Below are 8,680 nucleotides of genomic sequence, written 5' to 3'. Positions count from 1 at the left end.
AGGGTCCAGACTTGTTTCGGGCTTCCTGATGGACCGGGCTCATGTTTCACTCGATAGGATCCAATCTGTGACCTAAACCTATTAAGGGTTTTGAGTGGATCGGATCCATGCCCAACCCGGTCAGACCTGAACCTGTTTCAGAATTTTCGGGTGGATCGGGGTTAAGCCCGCCTCGAGGCACCCAATCCAAACTTGGACCTAATAAGTGGATTCTAGATGAATTGGGACTGCAACCCAGTCAAACCCGGTTCGAAACTCAGACCCGTTAGGGGTTTCCTGGTGGGACAGGCTAAGTTTGACTCAATCGGACTCGGAGTTCTAGGTGGATTATGTCATTATATGAACTAAAACAAGCCCATAAACAATGGCATGAGAAGTGTGATAAAGTTATTTTATCATTTAGCTTTGTTGTCAATGAATCTGATAAATGTGTTTATTGCAAAGTTAAAAGTGATGCATGTATCATTTTATGCCTATATGTAGATGATATTCTATTGTTTGGTTCAAATATGAGAATTGTGAATGAGATGAAGTCGTTTCTTAGTAGTAAATTTGATATGAAGGATATGAGTATTGCAAATGTGATCTTAGGATTAAAGTTGACTCGTTCAGCTGAGGGGATAACTATTTCTCAATCTCACTTTGTTGAGAAAGTACTTGAGAGATTTGGCTATAACCAAGGAAGATCTATAGCAACTTCATATGACCCTTCTACTCCTCTTTATAAGAATACGACTGGTGTCCCTATGTCTCAATTAAGGTATTCTCATATTATTGAAAGTTTGATGTATCTTGTAAATTGTACAAGATCAGATGTTTTATTTTCGATGACAAAATTAAGTAGATACACAAGTTGTCCAAATTACACTCATTGGAAGACATTAGACATGGTACTTAGGTACCTGAAAGAAACTATTTCCTTGAGTTTGCATTACAAGAGATTCTCTGCCATTCTTGAGGGATATAGTGATGCGAGCTGAATAGCCATGAACTCTGAGAGTTATGGCGTAACAGGGTATATATTTACCTTGGGTGGCTGCACGGTCGCCTGGAGATCAGTAAAGCAGACCATATTGTCATGATCTACTTTTGAGGCTGCACTCTGTGCTTTAGATATCACAGGAATGAAAGCTGAATGGTTAAAGGGACTGCTAGAAAAACTTCCTTTAATGAGCAAACCAATTCCTGCAATATCTGTGCATTGTAACAATATGACCACAATTGCAAAGATCAAAAACACAAAATATAATAAAAAACAAAGAAGACACATCCAAGTCATAATAAAATCTGTAAGGGAACTGATGTCTCAGTTAGTGGTTGTTGTGGACTATGTTGGATCCAAAGAGAACACATCTGATCCATTAACTAAAGGACTAGATAAATCATTAGTCCTGAAATCTAGAGAGGGGATGAGACTGAAACCCTTTAGTAGTTCATCTACAGTGGCAACATAATCTATCTGAGTTAAGATCCCACAAAGTAGGTTCAATGTGGTAATAACAAGTTATAGGGTGAACTGGATAACACCTTCTTAATGAGATATTATGTATCTATGTCTGATCCTCTGATTACTCTGAAAAGGTGTTGTAGCTACAAGTTAAAGAAGAGTTAAAACTCTGAATGGGTTCAAAGCATTCTAGGCGAGATGTTAGCAGTGCATCTCTGGAAAAGCCCACCTATGTGAATGTGACTGTGTGACCGCAGTTTAAGGAATTGGGTTATTTCTGAAGTCACTCATGAAACAAGATTCAAGCGCATGGCCATTAACGCACCGCCCCTAAAGATTACAATCAGAACCTTTATCGTGTTGTTGATAATGAACACTCCTACATCAAAGGTTCAAGTTCAGGACTTTAGTTCACTTCATTCCTATGGGGGTAAAGTTAGTCAACTAAGGTAGTGGTTCAAACCAGAAGGCACCATTATTGAAAGCATGATATGTCCTACTGCAGATTACTGCATCTTGCATCTTTGTTTCCTCATGTTTTCATTCTTTAAATTTATGGGAGAATGTTGGATATAGGAAGAGATGAGTAGGTAATTCAAATAAAGAAAACAATTGGGAACCACTTCTTTATAGAGTGCTTTTGGACTTTGATGATATGGAATAGTCCCATATTAAAGAATCTCAAAAAGGTTGTGGGCTTTATAACCTACATAGAGATTCTAACACTTGTTCCAAAGAACAAGGGGATGGGATGGCTACCACACACACACGCGCACGCCGCCTGCCGTGCCGAGCCAGACCGGTTCGGGTAATTGGCCCTTTAGGGCCATACCCATTCTAAGTCTAATGTTCTTTTTGTCCCGCATTATTATTTTTATTTGGATTAAATAATGGGATAAGAGAAATGGATAACAGATAGTTTCGTTATCGGGTCACGTTACTTTGTAATGTGTAACAGGTCTCTTCCATGTTTCGTAACCGTTCAGGGGTTATAAAACGTGGTTAGAGGTTTGGGATTTTATATACAAAGATGCTTATGACTCTCATGTTTTTGGTTTTCTCTCTCCCTGCTATATCTTTCTCTCACTCATTTTTTCTTATGGGTGTTTTCCTGAAAGAAAAGTTCTGCATCATCCGTTCACTGAGGTTGTCTTCGAAGAACGATCTACCATCAGAGTGCACTGCTCCAGATCGTCGAGGCTACTATATCCTGGGAGAAGGATGCCAAACCTTTTTGCACCGTATGTTGGGTCGAATCTTCTCTAAGGAGAGTATTTTTATATGCCTTAGCATTTTGCAGAATAATAACATGTTTTCTTTATTGTTTTTATTCTGTTCAATGATATGTTTGATCCTTTGATCTTGTCTGGATTTTGGTTTAAAGCCGTATATGACATGCTTGAACCCTGTTACAATTTGTATCAAATGTTTTATTTCTATATCATGTTATATGAAAATCCGATTTACAACATGATATTGTTTTTTATTCTAACATATTGGGCCATATAATCCTTGTATTAGATCAAACAAACCTAAGGTTCAGGCAAAAAATGATGCTTTTTAAGCGTAGATGAATATCATAAAAGATTCTCAATATATCATAAGCTTCCCGTTCTTTAAGAGAAAATCAATGCCTTTCATTATCTAGAAAACAAACAATATTCTGAGGTTGCTCTGAATCTGGAGTCCAGGTTCATGCACGTGGTAGAAGCATGGGCTTGTATTTTCCTGTTTTTGGATGCGGTCTTTAGAATAGTGAGTAAAATTGGCGTATATAAGATATCATGTTTTGAATGTTCAAAGATAAGATAAGATAAATAAGTTTCTTGTTTTGGATTATGCACTGGAACAATATACATGATTTAACTCTGATAACTTTTTTAGATACATTTCTCCAGCACAAATGTATTAAATTATGTAAGATTTGATAGCCATTTTGTGTTTCTTGTTTTCTTGGGCCATCCACTTGGCTGATCCAGATCCCAAGACCAATCGAAGCAACATTTGGGTAAAAAAAAAAGCAAATTGACACATGCAACTTCAACAAGACATAAATTTGTTTTCTAATATCAGAAATCAACCATTTTGTTAACGTTGAAAATCAACCTGCATTTGTTTTTAAGGTTGATCTTTCAAAGGACTTTGACTTAGCAAATTGGGAATACCTGGTTTCTTGCTTAAGGAAAATGGGGTTTGGAGGCAAATGGATTTCTTGGATTAAAGGTATCATTTCTTCTTCTACTACTACTATCAGTTTCAACAGTAGAAAGTGCGATTCATTTTTCCCACGACGCAATATCAAGTAGAGGATCCAATCTACCCTCTACTATTTGATATTATCATGCAAGAGCTCACACCTCTATGATAGATGCAGTTGTTGATACAAGTATTTTCAATGGGACTCCCTTACCTGGATGCCCCGGGTTTAGCCATCCTCTATGAAGATGCCCTTTTTATTTTTGGGGAGAAAACTATGCAGAACATGTTGTATTTGTGGTTAGTTGTGCAATCTTTCTCAGTTTTTTTTGGTCTACAGGTTAATGAGAGCAAGAGTCAAGTTATTTTATTCAATACTATTGAAGAGGTATGCACTGCCACACCTATTATTTTTTGATATGGGAGGGGTTCTTACCATTGCATTACCTGGGTTTCCTCTCTATATCGGTGTAACTAAGGACTCACATTGGACGAAGGTAGAGAACATAATCTTGCAAAGGATGGATAATTGGTTGGGACGTCCTCTTGCAGCTCTAGGTAGACTTATCTTTGTACCATATGTATTAGCACTTATTGAAGATTCTCAAAATGCTTTAGTGTGGAGAAAAGAATAAAAAAGGCAGTTAAAAATTTCATTTCGGGTGGATCTAATGCTAGGAAAGCCCCTCATCTTGTCTTGTGTGATATCTTATCTAAACCTCTCAATAATGGTGGTTTGGGTATTAGGGACTTGAGGAAACTAAACCTGATGGCTTTGGTCTTTGTGCATGGAGAAGGAGTGAGCTATTGTCATGAAATCCAAATATGGGCTGCGGGGTTAGCCTTAGAGGTGGTCCTCCAACTATAAGTGGGCATCAAGGTTTGGTATTTAGAAGGCATGTAACAAGGTGTTGGACATAATCGAAGAGGGGTGCATTGTGAAAGTTGGTAATGGGGCATGATACTCTTTTTTGGAAGGACCCTTGGCTTTTGGACTCACCCTTTATGGTGTTTTTTCCTTCTCTTTATCGTGCAATTAGGCATAAAGGTAGCCTAGTTGTGAGGCATTGATCGCATCATGGGGGGTGAGATGTTGTATTACATGTCAATCTTTTCCTCATGTTGCAATAAAATGGTTGTAGCTCATGGCAGGGGCGTAGCTAGGATTCATGTGAGGGGGGGGGGGGGGCAAATTTTTATTTGTGCGATAGTCGGGGGTTCGGGTGCAGCGCCCCCGAAATTTTTTTTTGAGATAAAATAAAAAATGGGTACAATTATTAATAAAAATCTATTTCATATGGACAAATCAAACTATTTGCTGCAGTCAGGGCTGGGCTAGGACTGGGCTGGGCTACAAAAATGGATAAAAATCTATTTCATATGGAATCAGGGCTGGGCTAGGGCTGGGCTAGGACTGGGCTTTTAAAAAAAAAAAAATTAACTGTTTCGGGAGGCAGGACTAGGCTACAACCCAGTCCTGCCCCCCCTAGCTACGCCTTTGGCTCATGGGTCTTCTTGCTCCCATGGAATTGAACAATGAACTAGATTATGGAAGGCACATAGAGGTTCTCAACTCAATTTTGCTCATGCATGTGTTTTTTATATTAGATCCTATGGTGCAATGACTCCCAAAGATTGCCTTATGGAGAGGGGTCTTCCAATAAAGGTAACTCTTACTGGATGGTTGGTGCTCCAAGACAAGATTCTCACGGATGAAAACTTGAATAAGAAAGGTTTTCACCTAGAAAGTCAATGCTCTCTTTATCAAGCCGAGGATGAGAGTACTTTCCACCTTTTTTGGACATGTTCCTCAGTTCAATTTCTAGTCAACTGCGCATGGAGTGATAAGGTCATACCTTGGGAGCCTAATTCTGACTTGTGATCCCTAGTAGTGGCACACAAAATTATGGGCATCGGTTCAAAATGAGTCTTTATATGAAGACGTTAGGTTCTAACTATGTGGTGGTGTATATAGTTAGAGAGGAATAACATGATTTTTTGGGGATAAGCGGGTCCGATGATGGAGGTGGCGGAGGAGGTCACGGTGAAGGCAATGGTAGTCTGTACCACCAACGGTATGGTGATTAGTTAGCGGAAGAAGAAGAAGAAGAATAGACATTCCACCCGAAATGCTTCAGCAGGGTCACCGAAGGAAGAGGAAGAAGAAGAGGAAGAGGAAGGGGTGGTCGACACCACCCTTTCACGACAACGTGATATATATATATATATATATATATATATATATATATATATATATATATATATATATATATATATATATATATTAGTAGGGGATGTGAGGGGGGGTGAGAGATTTTAGAGAGGTGATGGGGGTTGGTGATGAATTTAGGAGAGGTGATGGGGGTACGTGAGTGAATTAAAGAAAGTGAAGTGGGTTTGTGAGGGAATCAAGGAATTTGATGTTTTGGGTTTTGGTAAAATTCATTTGAATAAGATCCAAATAAGGATCCACACAAGGATCTACGATGTGGTTTCACTCATACCAGGTCCAAAACCATCCTGTGTTGATTGATTATTCGGATTTCTATTAATATCCAAACCCAAATGACTTAAAGATCTACTGGGCCCAAAACCAACCTATGTAAGTTGATTAATTTGGATCCCCCACCTAGGTCCAAACTCAGTTTATTTTTTATTTGGATTGAGTCTCCTAAATGGATCCAGTCGATCTCAACCCATGTGGGTCGACTTTCTTTGATTTTCTCTAAGACCCAAACTCTATTAGTTTTAAGATCCAACAGATCTCAGTGTGCTCCAATTGGATATTTTAAACCCGAAACTATATGGGTTAAAGTTCTTAGATCCTCTCTTAGATCCAAACCCAAATACTACTTTAAAACTTTAAAATTTAGATCACATAATTGGATAATAATTTGGATCCATCATCTCTCTTAAATCCTTAAAAAGTTAACCATTAAATGATAATTAAATTAAATAAATACCAAATAAATATCATCCATAAATAATTGACAATTAACTATAATCTTTAAATAATTGCTAATATAATTCACTAGAAAATGATGATTTATAATAAATCATACTAAATGCCAGAACAATTGCCACATCATCAATAACATTTTTTTTCTATCAAATAAATTCTTAAAAATTTGCCAATGTTACAATTGCTCACTCAAACCTTCTGAATTGAGGAAGGGCTATCAGCATGCCTTTCGTAATTGGCAACTTGAACAACTAAGAATTTTATTCTTATTGGGAGAGTAAAATATCAACAAAGTTTTTATTTTTGAGATACTTGATGACACTGACTGCGGATGCCCAAGACGTGCATGCCACCTTTATTCAGATACTCTTTCAAACGATTCAAAAAGGCGTAGAGGCCTGCTCTTCTATTCTTGGTAGCCATTATCTTCCCTGCCCTCCTATCCTTGATCATGCAACCATTTGAAGAAAATTCAAAATCATATGAAAAGTCTGATGTTAGTTGGTTCACAGAGGATAAATCTTTTTTAAATTTTGGAACATAAAGAACAATTTTCAAAAAAAAAAAGGACGGTTTTGAATTGATATTGGTATCCCTTGTATAATTAATGGATAACTTTTTTCCATTACCATCATTGTCGTTGTAGGGTTTAAGATTTAGCAATTTACCTAAAATTTTCAATCATATGAGCTGAGGTGTCGGCATCCAGGAACCACTATGAGTCTTGATTATTTGAAATGTTCATTGCGGCCTAAACCACAATACATCATCATCTTAAAAAGCATGTTAAATGATTTTGATTTTGATTTTCAACACTCTTTCTTATTTTTATTGTTGTGATACTGACCATTGTATCCCTTTTTTCTAATTTTGCCCACTGACAAAAGAAATGCCATAGGATTCTACTCAACCAGATCATGTAACTTGTTGCAAACCTCATGGCCTTGCAACAAGGGATCAATAACAACCTTATATTTAGGGATAAGGGATTTGAGCATGCTGATTACAATGATTTGTAACAATTTTCTAATCCTTGAAGTAACCAAAATGCCTTATCCTTGCAGTTGATAGGCTTCCCTATGTCTGTGAGATCATCACAAATGCTTTTGAACTTTCTAATATACTGAAGCAAAGAGTGTGTACCTTTTTTGTGTGTTGTCATATGCTATGTAAAGTGAAATCCCTTTCTTGAAATTCTTGAGCAAAAACATCAAATAATATCCTAAATCACGCTCTGATAATGTGCCTATGATCTAACCTTTCAATAACTGAGAAGAGAGGGTTCATCGCGTATTTAGCTCCTTCAACAATGGTGCCTTAAGAAGCGAGAGGTGACAACGTAGGTCTTTCCCTACTTAAGAAGCCTTGCATGTCTTGACTCTATGAAAGTTATGATTTGCGGCCTCCATAAGAGAAAATTAGAATTCTGGTGATGGTATAATGTTTCACTCAATAAAAACTTTTAAAACATACTTTCCAACTTTCAAGTATCCCCAGATGGAAATTTAAATGATAGGAGCAAATGCAGGGGAAAACTTTTTAATACATGCTTGATGAGACAAACAGGGTGTGCATAAAATAAAAGACAAGGATTCTAACCTTCAAGATGATTTTGAATTTTGAGTATGAAATTGCTGCAATGATCTTCTGTTAGCTTTCCTAAAAATAGTGGAAGTCTAAGATACTTAAAAGGCATCTCTCCCAAGCTCCATTCATTATAATTCTCAAGTTTCTCACATGAGTTGGTTTTATATGAAGAGGTATGAAAAGAGATTTGGATGCAAAATTCTAAAGCATGCACTTCAAAATAACAATAGAATCCTCCTCAGCATAAAAAAAGAACAATGCTTCATCTGCAACCATTGTGATGGGTCTGTCATCTCAGAACCATGGGGCCACATATATGACCTTTCTCCAACAAACATAGTCTTGATTGGCAGTTCATAACTACCAAGAACAAATAAAGGGAAAGGGGATGGCTAATTTGTCAATAAGTGAACCGTTTATAAGAACAGAAAAAAGGCAATGATGTAACACAAAGCTTGATTTTTTGGATCTAGATAAAAAAAAAACAT

Source organism: Nuphar pumila, chromosome 11, assembly GCF_984573655.1.
Source record: "Nuphar pumila chromosome 11, dmNupPumi1.hap1.1, whole genome shotgun sequence".
Taxonomy (NCBI): Eukaryota; Viridiplantae; Streptophyta; class Magnoliopsida; order Nymphaeales; family Nymphaeaceae; genus Nuphar; species Nuphar pumila.
This window is presented reverse-complemented; position numbering follows the sequence as displayed.